The sequence below is a fragment of the Triturus cristatus genome, chromosome 5_2 (genome assembly GCF_964204655.1).
Source record: "Triturus cristatus chromosome 5_2, aTriCri1.1, whole genome shotgun sequence".
Classification (NCBI taxonomy): Eukaryota; Metazoa; Chordata; class Amphibia; order Caudata; family Salamandridae; genus Triturus; species Triturus cristatus.
In genome coordinates this window covers 658,104,316-658,120,461 of record NC_140588.1, presented here as the reverse complement: position 1 = coordinate 658,120,461, position 16,146 = coordinate 658,104,316, and positions in this window count along the sequence as shown.

Genomic DNA, 16,146 nt, shown 5'->3' with positions numbered 1-16,146 from the left:
TACAGTAGAACGCTTCTTACTGTGTATCATCTGTGACTTGTCCATGCACATCAAGGGTTGAATCTCTTTGGTAGCAGTAGCCCCATATAAGTCATGTAGATTGCACAATTTTCTTCTTCAATGTATAATTCAGATGTAGCTTACTCAAATTATTTTAACTTATGTTGGTAATATATTTTTAATGGACACATCTAACAGGGGTTCACAGTAGTATAGCACAATACAGCCCATCCCATAATCTCCATGATTATCTCATGAACATCCAGGGTTCGATTCCCTGGCTTTACATCCCTTCATTTTCAGTTTGATTGTTATTGTCTTCTTTAATTTAGTCATAATGTGCTGTATTATTTTGGCAATATATTTAAATAAACACACCTAACAGCATCTCATGTAAGTTTAGCATAATGCAGCCTACCTGGTTTGCTCAAAACTCACCTATGTACATCTGCTTTCTTTAATCTAGATGTATTTCACTTGTATTTTAGCAGTTGACAATCACACTTAACGTGCTTCATGTCGTCTTTGTCTTGTATCTATTTATTTGCCCTGCACATTTCTTTATTTCGAAACATTGACCATTCATGGAACACATCACCACCTTCAGTGTGCGAGCCTTGCCGTTCCGTACTTGACACATTATTATGATTTTACTGTTCTTGCAGACTTTTAACACTGTTGGTTACCATGAAAGTAATGTGAGAACAAAATCCCAGAAAAATGTAATGTTTCTTGTTTCTTCTGAATATTCAAGGAGTGCCGCAGCGCCACAACAGTTTGTCCCGGGCCTTGGTTAAAGTTGAACATGTTCCCATGGCCCCTACAGCTGTGTTTAAGGATTGTGATGATAATGTGTCACCCCTACCTGTATTTTAGCTTTGGGCCCCTGGGCAGGCTGTGCACCATGTGTGTGCTGAGGCTGCACTATTACAAGCTGGTTTTGGGTCACAAGAGCACACGTCTTTTCATTCCCAGGGAGTTGGTTGCTGCTCCTTAGAAGTAATGACAGGGTGCGACCCCTGGTTGTTGCCTTTGGGCCACCAGAGCGGGCTTTGTATCCGCTCTGTGTTGGCAAGGTGGAGCTGACGGACCCCTTTGTGCTGCGTTTGGTTCTAAGGGCTCCAGTGAGTCATTCCCTGTGATTAATTAATTTGCTGTTTTTGAAAGATAAAGCATCACAGGCTTCGACACTGTTAAGCACATCACATTTGTGCAGTTCCCCACTGCTTTAATGGGGGGACCATGATGTATGGTCATTGAATGTCAGCTGTAGATGATGGATCACTGAACAGTGTCATGTATGTGCATGTTTGGAATGTGCTGAGGGGATTACCAGGTAATCGTTCATGCAGCTCTCTGATGGATGTCACATGCAGTTTTTCTGAGTCCCCAGATAGATCATGCAGTCTGTGAGTTCTCTTTTGTACTGCCAGTCACCGGTGTATTCCACTGTGAAGCCTTGGACCGTGTCATGTATGTGCATGTAACTTGCATGATCGAGGTAACTATTAGCGGCGATACTACGTGTCTCTTGGACCTCTTTCGAGTGCTCACCGGCCTTTTTCCCCAGCACCCCTCCCCCCAGGGGCGGCAATATGAAGGATAGCCCCGGGTGCCACAAGCTCTAGCAACGCCTCTGTGTATAGGACTGGCCACATGGTATGGTTTTATAAGATCAATTGTGCCAAATTGTTTGTTTTTACAATCAGCACAAGGTGGCAAAGGGCTCTTCTGGTACCTTCAACTTCCAGGACTGGCTCATGTGCTCTGTATGATGGGTCAAATTCCTTCTTATCGACAATTTTCTCTTGCACTGGGTCCCCAATCTTTTGAATCCAAACAAGAGTTGCTGGTTGCACCTTAATTTCTTCAGTGACAGAAATTTTTTGCATTGGAGCTGTCTTCTCAGAAGTCTGGATGTTCCTGTAAGACAGTGAAACATTCATTGATGTCAAAAGTTGTATCTGATACCCCTGTGCCTGGATTAGAAAGCCCTTGACTCAAACATGCGAACTCTGAAAAGGACTTCATAGAAAGACTGGCTGCCCAAGATCTTCGAGGCAGATTAGTTAAAGCTCTCTGAACTTCATGCAGATGATGGATCCATCTATGCCCTGAACCTAAGCCTCTAGCTGTTAAAGACTGTTTTGAGTCACAGTTTTTCCTCTCCACTATTACATTTCCCTCAGGATGATAGGGAGAGAATTATGCACAGCCACATCCACGGTTCCCATGCTGTCACCATAAGCCCTAGAGGCAAACGCTGGTTCCTGGTTAGAGTGGAATGCAGCTACTCCCTATGTCCTGATGAAGACTTGCAGATCTTTTATAACAGTTAAAGCATCAGCAGATCCTTGTAGCCACACCCATAGGAATCTACAACACAAATCCACTGCTAGGTCCACAGTGTTCAAGATATACACAAGCCAAAGGATTGTTTAGTACTAAGAGAGGTGCCTGCTGTGGGCGTGCTGCACTGGAAGCTTTTATTTGTTGATAAATGTCACAACTAAGGACATATTGTTTTGCCTGTTTGTATAGACCATGCAAACAAAAGTGTTGCTGTTGTAGTAAAACTATAGCCGTCACACCTGCATGGGCAGCAGCTATTATTAATTGTAGTCTGAATATGGTATCACTTGATCACCCACTCCAGTAATATGAGCAAAAGTTATGTTTTGTACACTCATTAGGAAGGAGTATTTTGCTAGACATTTTTTTATGTAATGGCATGCCACAGCATGAAGGGGTGACAGCTACAATGAAGTCTTCATCCACTCTTGTACGTGAATGAGTAATTGCTGCTATGACAGCAGTCTGCTGCCTTTGAGACTTCCTCAGCCGGTTGTTAGAAATGGCGATTTCTGGTTGGCTAGGGCTTCCGCCAAAGCCAGACAGAAACCACCACTCTAGTCAGGGCTGGGGAGTTACACGACAAAGATAACCCCTGCTCACCCCCTTGGTAGCTTGGCACGAGCAGTCAGGCTTATCCCTGAGGCGATGTGTAAAGCGTTTGCGCGCGCACCCAGCAACAACACCCAAGGCCCACCACAAAGGAAACTCCACACAAGGTATTCTATAAAAATAGCCTTTGTATTATACACAAAACATTAGATAAAAACACACACTCTACAATGTGCCAACAGGCACGGGCAGAATTTACAAGGGATTATATATACAGGGGACAGGGCCACCTGGACCACTGTCAGGAATTAGCACTTTTTAGAACATAGGAATAATACTGTAGTACAAAATAACATATGTAGCACACAACCAGTAACTACTGGTATCAGGTAAGTACCACCTACGCAACCCTAACCACCTTAGGAAAATATTGCGCAGGGAATCAGGACCTCACTAGCACCACCTGTACTAGGGAGAAAACAACCACCTAAGTATCACAATACCTGTAGGGGTCTAAGCACATAAACACAGGATGCATAAACTACATTCAGAGGTGTAGAGCAAAGCACATGACGCAAAAACTCACATTAGCCACTATCTGTGGCAATCCCTGGGCCAACTGGCCTTGAAGGGGCAAGGGCGCCCTGCGTTCAGAAAGTCAGGGCGCACCGGCGCAGGCTGCGCCAACCAGCGCGCACAAAGCACAACCTACACGTAGCAGTTGCCCACTAAGTGCTGGGCAACTGGAGAAATGCTGGGGCCAACGTTGGAGCCTCCCAGGGCTCTGAAACAAATGAAATGCCCCCTAGAGCCTCGCAGGCTCTAAATAATACTGTGCTCCTTCGTTGGAGCCTCGTGGGCTCAATAAACAAATGTGCCCCGTTAGAGCCTCGTGGGCTCGAAATCAAGAATGCCCCTAGATAACGTAGGAGCGACCCGCTGCCTTCCGGGGCCGCTCTGCTGATGAACAAAATGCCCCCGTTAGGTTTAGAGCCTCCCTCGGCTCTTCAAAAACAATGTGGGCCGTTGGAGCGCACCAGCGCTCAAAGAAAATATTGCGGGCCTCGTGGAAGCGCAGGCGCTCAGTCCCCATGCGGCCCCAACTCAGCACCTCTCCTCCCCAGCCTACCGCCTCGACTCACCGGTTCGTAGCTGGGGGGGAAGGGTCCTTGAGGCGAAGTTGGCGGCAGTCTTCCTCCGGCGGTGCAGGCAGGATGGTGCCCTGTAGCGAGGAGCCCTCTTCACCGGAGCTCTTCCCTCGGGGGTCTGGAATGCGGAGCCTACGGCTCTGTGCACGCCAGCGGCACGTCCCAGTGCGGGGTGGGCTCCCGCCTGGGTGGGGGGCGCAGTACTTCTCCCCAGGGCCCCGGGGTGCAGGGTAGGCTCCTGCCGGCTCCGGGGCTTCCAAATCAGCACGAGCCCTCGGTGGGAGGCGGGGTAGGCTCCTGCCTTCCCACTTCCTGTTTCGGTTGTCCCGGAGGCCTGCCCCCGGCCCGCCTGACTTCCTGGTCGGGCGCCGGAGGGCGATTTACGGAGCAAATGCCGGGTGGGCACCGGCGCTTTTAGTATTCAATAAATCGAGGTGGGCACTCGATATTGTGGCAATGTCCCTGGCAGGGTGGGCACCTGCCAGGGGACCTCAGGATCAGCCCAGAACGGGGCAAACGCCGGGTGGGCACCGGCTTTCAAAAATAGAGCGCTCCTGAGCGCTAAAGGCAAGAGTAAAAGCGCTCTAGAAGTGCTGGGGTCCAGAATAAAGCGCTCCTAGCGCTATGAAACAAATGAAAGCACTCCCAGGCGCTTAAGGATAAAAACCAGGTCCAGAACAAAGTCTTCAGAGGTGGGGGGTCAGGACTGGGCCCAGAGGCCAGCTCACAGGGCCCTCCAGCAGGGAGGCAGTCCCCAGTGGCGGTCTCTCCTGGCACCCAGCAGCAGCAGCCCCCCTCAGGTAAGATCCTGGCAGAGAACAACTTGTGAGGGGACACAGCCCCTTTTTATACAGTAAAAGTCTTTGTTCTTGGTTCAGGGTGAGGGGAAAACCAGTCGCGGCTGGTTGGGGAGCACCCTTGATGTGCTCAGCCCCTCACTCTATTCACTGGCAGGGCTAGGGTCGTCAGTCGCACCACAGGGGGCGGAGCCAGCATTGTGTGTGGAAAACCCTGCCCTATTCAGGACCCAGGTGTACTCCTCCCACCCATCTAGCTGCTGATCTCCCCATTCACCACTGGGTGACTCATCCTGACTCTGGGGAATCCCTAGCCCGTCACATGACATGACCAGCCAATCACGCGACAGACACACTGCACACAGAAGTGCCCACTTCTAGAAGTGGCACTTCCACACTAGGTACATGCACGCCGCACACATCATCGCGCAGCATTCACTCCCACGAATCTGCACATACCAAACTCGGGCCTGCACACCCCACGCATCAGGAACTACTAGGGACACATACATTCCCCATGCATTCCTATGGGAGGGCAGGCCTATCTCACCACATGCACTCAGAGCACGCACGCACTTTACCCTGGGACACAGGGAAAGTGCGCAGAAACCAAAAAATCACCACACCAAGTCACCAGTAAAAAGCAAAAAAGTTCAGGGGTGAACCTGCCAGAAGGGTCAAGTCCAACACAACCCCCTTCCAGCCAAAACGCAGGGCAGACCAATCACCACCGTGATGGACTTCCCTGCTTGGGGCGATAGAACATGGACGCGGGCCCGCAACTGCAGGGACACCCTCCGGTTCTACGCCACGGTTAACCCCTGGAATTCTTTCTAACACCACTGTCTGGACCAACTGGGCTACCCCACTGGTACTCCCAAGCTGTCCGCGGCCAAGACCAGGCCCTAGGCCACCCAGGTGCCACCGGTCTTTGCCTAACCATAGAGTGGGGGGTAGTAACCCCTGGCACATAGCGGCCATTCTCCACTCTACCCCTCATCAGGGCAGTTCTAAACTGCCACTGATCCTCCAGCCTAGGGTCTGTACCCTCAAGCTGACCAAAAGTCACGGGTGAGGCTCTCCTCCCCCTACCTCTTCTTCTGGGGTTCCGCCCTCTCTTCCTCTGAGAGGCGACCCCGTAACGCAATTCACCTACCAGCTCAGGACCCCTCCCTGAGAACTGGTCTCCCAACCTAGGGTTTAACCCCTCAGGTTGCACTGGGGTCAGAGGTGGGCTCTCCCACCCTCTGCACCCCCTTCCAGAGTCCTGCTCCCTACCAACTGGGGCGGTACCTCTGGAAGAAGAACCGGTCAGGACACTGGTTACAGTCGTCCTACCCTTCAGGTCAGGCTGATCCTGAACCTGGCCTCCCAACCTCGGGTCTAGAACCTTTGGTGGAATACTTGCCTGGCACTCCAGGACTTCGGGGGACTTACACACCATCCCCCCAAGAGGAACATATGCCTCATATGTTGCATGACAGTCTGCCTGGCGCAGATCTCCCGTCCCCTGTCCACCTGACAGTACGCGAAGATCCCCCAGGACAGACGTGTGGTCACCATGGTCACCTCGAGGAGACTCAGCCCTCCCGGCTGGTCCCTGACCCACTGGCTCCTCCACCGGGGAACGCCGCCCCATGCCACTCCTCTCGCTGGACTTCTGTACCCTCCCTACTGGAGCGGTACTGCCAGACATCAGAACCACTGGAGCTTTATTTACAGACGCTCCAGGTCCTCCATACACTAGGTGATCCTCCTCAAATGGACTAACAGGACCGCCTAGGTCCCAAACTTGGTGTTCCCTCATGAAACCATCCAAGTCATGAGGCAGGGTTTCGTGCGTCTGGGGACCCTCGGTCACCCACTTACTCCCGCTCCACTGAGCCAGGCCGTAAGCCCCTACACCCTCCTCGCTATCTGGGGACCTAGCTGGGCTACACTGAGCCTCCTCCACCACGCTGGGCTGGAGGATCTCTGAACCACTACTGTTGGAATCACTCTCCCATTCCTCATCAGAACTTGGGACCCCTTCCCATCGGTCTGCTTTTTTTGCAAGGTCCCAAGCATCCAAATCGTAATATCCCAACAGGTGTTGGCGCAACCCGGGGTAAAAACTACTGAGTAGCTGCTCTTTGATAACCAGAGCATACAGTCCTTCAAAATCCCGTTTCGTGTTTACTCTTACCCAATCATCCAGTGCATCCTCGCATTCACCCACAAACGTGTCCCAAGACTGGTGAGACAGCTTCCTACTGCCCCTGAATTTCAACCTATACTCATCTTCTTGGGAAACAGGTACCAGACTGGGTAAACTGGGAATGGGACTTCCTGCACTGGACTTTATCTCGCTGTCACTACTGGACTCAACCCTCCCTGGGGAGCCCAGACAACTACGACTGCGCTCAGGGGACAACTTACCCTCCAGAGCTAATTTCTCTGTGGCAAAGGCCCGCTCAGCCTCCGCCATCTGTTTCTGAGCTAAGACCCACTCGGTCTCCAGCTTGGCATGCTCTATCCTGAGCTTCTCCATGGCCAGCTGATGCTCCCTTTCTTCCCTCCTATCTACCCACTCCTCTGGGGACAGGGAAAGGGACGGGGTGCTGCTCCTGTCACTGGGCCCAGCAAGGGACTCCCTATCTATGGGGTCTCCACTATCTACTGGCGCCCCTGTCGGGTTACTTTCTTCCTCCTCTTCCAAATCTTCAGGGCTCCCCACAGACCCACCACCCTCCTGGTGTGAGGCCCGGGCCCTTATCCTACTGCGCTCAAGACCCCATTGACCCTTTTGCCATAGGATCAGGCTGCTTCTAAGTTCGGACTGAGAGTCTGACTCATCCACCCCTATGTCTCTCTCTTCACAGAACCTTACCAACTCCAACATACTGTACCCAAAAAGATCACAGAAATCAAAAGCTGGCTCCATTTTGGCGGACGTTCTTGAGAAAAGATCACACAGGGAACCTAGGGGTCTGAGCTTAACACAGGAGTACACAATTCGCAGAGGATTCAGCAAGCTCTCTATCCCAGAGAACTCACACTCACTTGCCTAGTGCCACACACCACTCATCCACACCCAACCCTCCCCTCGGACTGGTAAGGCAGTTTCTACCACCCCTGATTCCTCAACCTGACCACCACGTGACACAGGTACCAACTCTGGGCGCAGGGCGGGGGACAAATGTACAGAACACTATTACGCTGCCACCACTGGATCCCACCCTCTGGTGAATCCAGAAACACAATGCACTAAGGGGTATGATCTACCCTCCCGAGCTAGGGACACCTAACTCACAGTGCACACAAACACATTTCCAAAGAAATGACAATTAAAAACAAACTTAGAACAATAATCCCTATACCATGTGATTTATCTAAATGCAGAGTTTTGTAGTGCGGCCAGTTGCCGCTGCGGTACAGCGCAAACGCAAGTCCAAATCCCACCGCTGATCACCAATGTTAGAAATGGCGATTTCTGGTTGGCTAGGGCTTGCGCCATAGCCAGACAGAAACCACCACTCTAGTCAGGGCTGGGGAGTTACACGCCAAAGATAACCCCTGCTCACCCCCTTGGTAGCTTGGCACGAGCAGTCAGGCTTATCCCTGAGGCGATGTGTAAAGCGTTTGCGCGCGCACTCAGCAACAACACCCAAGACCCACCACAAAGGAAACTCCACACAAGGTATTCTATAAAAATAGCCTTTGTATTATACACAACACATTAGATAAAAACACACACTCTACAATGTGCCAACAGGCACGGGCAGAATTTACAAGGGATTATATATACAGGGGACAGGGCCACCTGGACCACTGTCAGGAATTAGCACTTTTTAGAACATAGGAATAATACTGTAGTACAAAATAACATATGTAGCACACAACCAGTAACTACTGGTATCAGGTAAGTACCACCTACGCAACCCTAACCACCTTAGGAAAATATTGCGCAGGGAATCAGGACCTCACTAGCACCACCTGTACTAGGGAGAAAACAACCACCTAAGTATCACAATACCTGTAGGGGTCTAAGCACATAAACACAGGATGCATAAACTACATTCAGAGGTGTAGAGCAAAGCACATGACGCAAAAACTCACATTAGCCACTATCTGTGGCAATCCCTGGGCCAACTGGCCTTGGAGGGGCAAGGGCGCCCTGCGTCCAGAAAGTCAGGGCGCGCCGGCGCAGGCTGCGCCAACCAGCGCGCACAAAGCACAACCTACACGTAGCAGTTGCCCACTAAGTGCTGGGCAACTGGAGAAATGCTGGGGCCAACGTTGGAGCCTCCCAGGGCTCTGAAACAAATGAAATGCCCCCTAGAGCCTCGCAGGCTCTAAATAATACTATGCTCCTTCGTTGGAGCCTCGTGGGCTCAATAAACAAATGTGCCCCGTTAGAGCCTCGTGGGCTCGAAATCAAGAATGCCCCTAGATAACGTAGGAGCGACCCGCTGCCTTCCTGGGCCGCTCTGCTGATGAACAAAATGCCCCCGTTAGGTTTAGAGCCTCCCTCGGCTCTTCAAAAACAATGTGGGCCGTTGGAGCGCACCAGCGCTCAAAGAAAATATTGCGGGCCTCGTGGAAGCGCAGGCGCTCAGTCCCCATGCGGCCCCAACTCAGCACCTCTCCTCCCCAGCCTACCGCCTCGACTCAACGGTTCGTAGCTGGGGGGGAAGGGTCCTCGAGGCGAAGTTGGCGGCAGTCTTCCTCCGGCGGTGCAGGCAGGACGGTGCCCTGTAGCGAGGAGCCCTCTTCACCGGAGCTCTTCCCTCGGGGGTCTGGAATGTGGAGCCTACGGCTCTGTGCACGCCAGCAGCACGTCCCAGTGCGGGGTGGGCTCCCACCTGGGTGGGAGGCGCAGTACTTCTCCCCAGGGCCCCGGGGCGCAGGGTAGGCTCCTGCCGGCTCCGGGGCTTCCAAATCAGCACGAGTCCTTGGTGGGAGGCGGGGTAGGCTCCTGCCTTCCCACTTCCTGTTTCAGTTGTCCCGGAGGCCCGCCCCCAGCCCGCCTGACTTCCTGGTCAGGCGCCGGAGGGCGATTTACGGAGCAAATGCCGGGTGGGCACCGGCGCTTTTAGTATTCAATAAATCGAGGTGGGCACTCGATATTGTGGCAATGTCCCTGGCAGGGTGGGCACCTGCCAGGGGACCTCAGGATCAGCCCAGAACGGGGCAAACGCCGGGTGGGCACCGGCTTTCAAAAATAGAGCGCTCCTGAGCGCTAAAGGCAAGAGTAAAAGCGCTCTAGAAGTGCTGGGGTCCAGAATAAAGCGCTCCTAGCGCTATGAAACAAATGAAAGCGCTCCCAGGCGCTTAAGGATAAAAACCAGGTCCAGAACAAAGTCTTCAGAGGTGGGGGGTCAGGACTGGGCCCAGGGGCCAGCTCACAGGGCCCATCAGCAGGGAGGCAGTCCCCAGTGGCGGTCTCTCCTGGCACCCAGCAGCAGCAGCCCCCCTTAGGTAAGATCCTGGCAGAGAACAACTTGTGAGGGGACACAGCCCCTTTTTATACAGTAAAAGTCTTTGTTCTTGGTTCAGGGTGAGGGGGAAAACCAGTCGCAGCTGGTTGGGGAGCACCCTTGATGTGCTCAGCCCCTCACTCTATTCACTGGCAGGGCAAGGGTCGTCAGTCGCACCACAGGGGGCGGAGCCAGCATTGTGTGTGGAAAACCCTGCCCTATTCAGGACCCAGGTGTACTCCTCCCAACCATCTAGCTGCTGATCTCTCCATTCACCACTGGGTGACTCATCCTGACTCTGGGGAATCCCTAGCCCGTCACATGACATGACCAGCCAATCACTCGACAGACACACTGCACACAGAAGTGCCCACTTCTAGAAGTGGCACTTCCACACTAGGTACATGCACGCCGCACACATCATCGCGCAGCATTCACTCCCACGAATCCGCACATACCAAACTCGGGCCTGCACACCCCACGCATCAGGAACTACTAGGGACACATACATTCCCTATGCATTCCTATGGGAGGGCAGGCCTATCTCACCAAATGCACTCAGAGCACGCTTGCACTTTACCCTGGGACACAGGGAAAGTGCGCAGAAACCAAAAAATCACCACACCAAGTCACCAGTAAAAAGCAAAAAAGTTCAGGGGTGAACCTGCCAGAAGGGCCAAGTCCAACACCGGTGAATTCCCAGCAACTTGTATTTCAACACGTTGGTGACTCAATATATGAATTACATGAGCCCACGGCAGACATTCATTAAAATGTGCCACCTTTCCCCAAAGCAATTTAATCTTGATAGTTTTCCCTTTTGAGACTCTGATTCCATTCAAGCGCCAATATTGCAAGGGCTCATTGAAAGATTGGACTGCAGATAATATGAATCACACACTATAAGTGTGAGGAATTTTGGATCAGTATTTTCTATTGCTGGAATTAGAGCTTTGAGTTCTTCACTCATCCCTCATCACTCCACACACCACTGTGCAAGAGGCTGTGTATCGTTATTTAGTTCCAACTGTGGCCTGAACCAGCAGTATAGACAATTAAGTCATACTGGTCAAGAGGCAAAAACGTAATTGCATATAGAGTATTTTACTTCATTTTGTAGTAATTTTTGTGTTTGTAGTGGGGCGTCAAAGGCATAGTCTACATAGTGTCCAACTGTATCCATCAAGGATGTAAGGATTTTGCATTACAAATACTGGTATTTTTTTGACAGTCTTTAAGGCTGGAATAGGAGTGAACGCAATTATGCGTTTTCCTAAGCCAATCAATTAATCAGGATTTCTAGAGGGCAGCTGCTTCAAACATAGGGTCTCAAGGCACTGTGGGATCATGCTGCGGGATCACACTGCCTGCTCTTATTGGTTTTAACATCTACATCCGGGGTCTGCCCTGAACTGCTGGAGTGATGGTGAGGATCTGAGGTGCAGGGGGAGTTACTTCCAGGTCTTAACCTCCAAGTGGGAGAAGGAGCAGCCAATGCTGTTTACCTGGTGGAATCACTGGATAGCTGTTAGGTAGAGGGATGCGGAACGAAGTTCCCTGGTTGGTTGATAGTTATTCACTTATTCCTTGAGGTACACCAGTCCTTCATTGTGTAAGCATGGGTGAGCAACATGAATATGCATCTCTTCGTGACTGGTAGCCAATATAGTTTCCTGAAGTGAGGGATGATTTGCGTGTGTCTGAGGAGGTCGAAGATGAGTCTGGCTGCTGTGTTCTGGCTGGTCTGGAGTTTCCTCAGGAGTTGAGCAATGATTCCTATGTAGACGGAGTTGCCATAGTCAAATTTGCTGGTGATAAGAGCTTGCGTGACAGTTCATCTGGTGCTGGGTGGGAGCCATCTGAAGACCTTCCTGAGCATTATAAGGGTGAGGAAGCAAGCAGAGGAGATGATGCTGATCTACAGAGACATGTGTAAACCAACGGCACTGTTTTCTCTTGAATGCATGATTGTGTTGTACTGCTCTTTATGTATTGACAATTTAAACTATTCATCATAATATAAAAACAATGTTTTGATATTTAGATACAATAAATAAAATAAAAATAAAATAAAAGTTTTTTGAATAATAAATAATTCAACATGGTCATGGTCATTATTCTTTAATAATCCACAACGGTTTCATACATGATTATTGTTATGTTGTCCTGAAATTTATGAATTGTGATTATTGTACACTTGTTTTTAGCGTGCTTTTTCCCCTTTATGTCATCTGAAGAGCCAGGTCTTGAGGTCTTTCCTGAACTGGGGCAATGTTGGAGATTGGCAGAGTTGGATGTGGAGGGTGTTCCAGGCTTTGGCTGAGAGATAGGAGAAGGACTGTCCTCCCATTCTGGTCTTGTTGATACGTGGGTGATGTAGCGATAATTCACGGTAATTTCTCAATGCAAAACCTCATTTACCTCTAATTTACCGCTGTAAAGGTACTGGACCATTGCCACTGTATCTTACCTTCAGGAGACTTTATATAAACATGAAAAATCAAAATCAATTTCATTCGGGCCAATAAAGAGAGTTGTGAGTATTTTTAAAGGGTTTTATTATCTAGTTAAAAGTTAAAGTTCTCAGTTATTCATTTAGTCAAATATCAATCAGGTTACAGAATTGAAAATAGGAAAACTAGAATTAATACAAACATATAATATGTTGCATACAGGAGGGAAATACCCCTGATTCTATGTCAGTAAAAACTCTTTAAAGAGTTTCAGGAAAAATATAATTCAAGAGTGAGTTTGCAAGGCTAATCAATAATTAATAATCCCGTAAAGAAAAATAAATGCATAAGAAAAATAAATCTTTTCAAAACTAATTAATTAGTCAAAGCATAAACTTAAAGTTTTAGCATCTAAATCTAACTTCTGCCCTGGTCTGTTCCATCTGCCTTTCTATGCTTCACAAGGAGCGAGACAGCCCTTCCTTCACAAGACCACAGAGGAATGTGATCTGCCTTGCCAAAAATATTACGTGCAAGGCTAGCCTATGCCCCCCATCTCCCTCTATCTCTCCTCGGACGCAATCTCCTCCCAGACTGCACCCGCGACGTTTGCATACCTAACCCATATGATGTCTGGCCTCATCTGCATCCTCTCCTCTCCTCCTAAAGGCATAAGGCCTCTAAAGCTAACACGCCTCCAAAGAGGTCATTATTTATACTCTAATTCTTGGCTGACTTCACTAATAATGTTGCAGTTTTCAGTAAAGCTTGCATCGTGATTGGTTAGCATAGATAACAAGAGGGTCTCACCATCCTGTTCTCATTGCAAATCCGGTTTTAACAAAAGAAGCTTTAATGCTTAATACAATCATATATTTCATTAACATTTAATAGGAAAAATGTATCAGTCCTGTCACATCGCATGCAGGATAAACACATTCCACAAACACTGGTACATTGGCAGGGTAACAAAAATTTATAGTTCACAGTGGCCTTGAACCAGGTCTTCACTTGAGGCAACTGGTATAATCTGCCCATGCATCTCTCATTTCAGCACAATTCTCAGCCATGCTGGATTCTTAGGCAGCCATTTTATGGTGGGCCCCATAAACAAAAACAAACAATAAAGAGTATTAATTTACAAAATATAACCCCATTCTGTTTACCTCCCCCATACTAATACCTTGCATTATTTATTACCTTGCAAAAGCTATTAATTTAAGCAGCTTTTCTATTATTTGTGCACAATATGCAAAAATCTGCAATTTACAATATAGCATAAAACATGCACCAGTGCAAATTTTCAAAGCGCAAGCAGTTAATACATATTCATAGCAACATGCTCTAATGTTTTAGATAGCTTTTCCTGCAAAATGCGTTTTGCCCCGCATGTAGTGTTGGTGCATGGCTAATTAATACACATTATAAAAAGATGTGTTATGAACTGAATATGTATTTGTCTGAATATGCAACAAAGCCAAAGTCTCTTGAGACAGGGAACAAGGAGTGTAATTTATAAGGGAAAGGAGCTAGGAAGAGAGAAGACATTCCATGATTATCCTCAAAGCTAAAAAGGCCACTGAAATTACGAGTTTTCTCTACACTGCAAAAACACATGTTAATTCAGCACAAGCATTTCAGACTGAAAGCATTGTGACCAGGCCTCATTTTATGTCTATCACTTTGCTTTGCACCAAAAGTGCCACTTTTAATAAGCATTTGACTAGGCCTCATTTCATGTTTCATGTGCCATGTGTTTTCTACTTGCACCAAAATCTGCGTCATTTTAAATGCAGTCTGTCTGAAGCACAAATATAAAGCAATGCCTGACTCCAGGGTTTGTTAGTGAGAGAGAGGATCAACTGGGTGTCATGGGCGTTAGAGACCATGTTGAGCCGGTAGCTCCTGTTGGTGGTTGCGAGGGGTGCCATTTAGATGTTGAAGACGGTGGAGCTGAGGGAGGAGCCCTGGGGCACTCCACAGTTGGTCTCTGCCGGTTCTGAGAGATAGGGAAGAAGTCTGACCCGCTAAGTTCTGCCTGTGAGGAGGGAGTGTATCCAGCCAAGGGTCTTGCCATGGATGCCAGTTGTGGAGTCTGGTGGCTAGGGTGCAGTGGGAAACAGTGTTGAATGCAACTGAGAGGTCCAATAGGATGAGGGCTGCCACTTCACCCTGGTCGAAGAGGGAGCGGATGTTGTCGGTGGCATCGAGTAGGGCAGTCTTGATGCTGTGGTTGTTACGGAACCCAGATTGGGAGATGTCCAAGACATTGTTAGCTTCGATGAAGTTTGCTAGCTGGGTAATGAGGACCATTTCGATGACCTTGGCTTGGAATGGAAGCAGGGGGATGGGCCTGAAGTTCTTGAGATCCGTTGGGTCCGTGGCGGGTTTCTTCAAGAGGGGGTTGGCTTTGGCATGTTTCCAGTAGTCAGGGAAGGTGGCAGTCTCGAAGGAGCAGTTGATCATCCAACATAGTTCGGATGCAATGGTAGAGTGACTCTGTGAAAGATGTGGTGTGGGCAGGGGTCTGAGAGTGCTTCACTGTTGATGCTTTTCATGGTCTTCAAGGTGTTTTTTTATTATGAGCAAGATCCATTTGAACAAGGTCTCTTGCATGACATCACATGATGGGGGAGCTGGAGTGGTGAGCTCATCTGGGTTGTAAATTTGTCGTAGATCATCTTAATCTGATGGTGGAAGAAGGTGCTGAGTCTGTTGCAGAGGTCTGGGAGGATGGAACGTCTATTGTTTCGCTGCAGGGTTTGGTGAATTGCTTCATGATGGAGAAGAGTTCTTTGGTGTTGTGTTCATTGGTGAGGATTTTGTCTTGGAGGAATTGCTTCCTTGTGGATTTGATGAGTTGCTGGTGTATGGTGGTGGCTGCTTTGTAGGCAGTGGGTGTTTCCGGGGTTTTGTTTTGTTTTTCATGTCTTTTAGCGTCTTCTGCAGGAGCGTCTGGATTATTGGAGTGTAGGGATGAACCAGCTTGCTTTCTATAGTGTCTTCCGGAGGCTCCCTTGAGGGGGGCGAGTGTGTCTGCACAGTTTGCGATCCGTCAGTAGAGAGTGTGTGCTGTGGTGTTTGTGTCTGACATAGTCGGTGGTGGGGTAGCTTATTAGGGTAGAGGTGAGCTGGTCTTCAGTGTCTGTGTTCCAGCTTTTGTGGGGGAGGCAGTGTGCGTGCTTGTGTACCGTTTTTTTTAAGGAGAAGTAGATGCAGTAGTGATCTCTTCAGAGGAGTTCCGTGGTGTGGCTGTAGGGGATGCTGTTTCCTCTTGTGAAGGCAGGGTCAAGTGTGTGTCCCACTGTGTGCGGGGTCAAGTGTGTGGCCATGCAGAAAATGCATTTTTGAACAACGGCGATGCCCCCTCCTGGACGAATGGGAC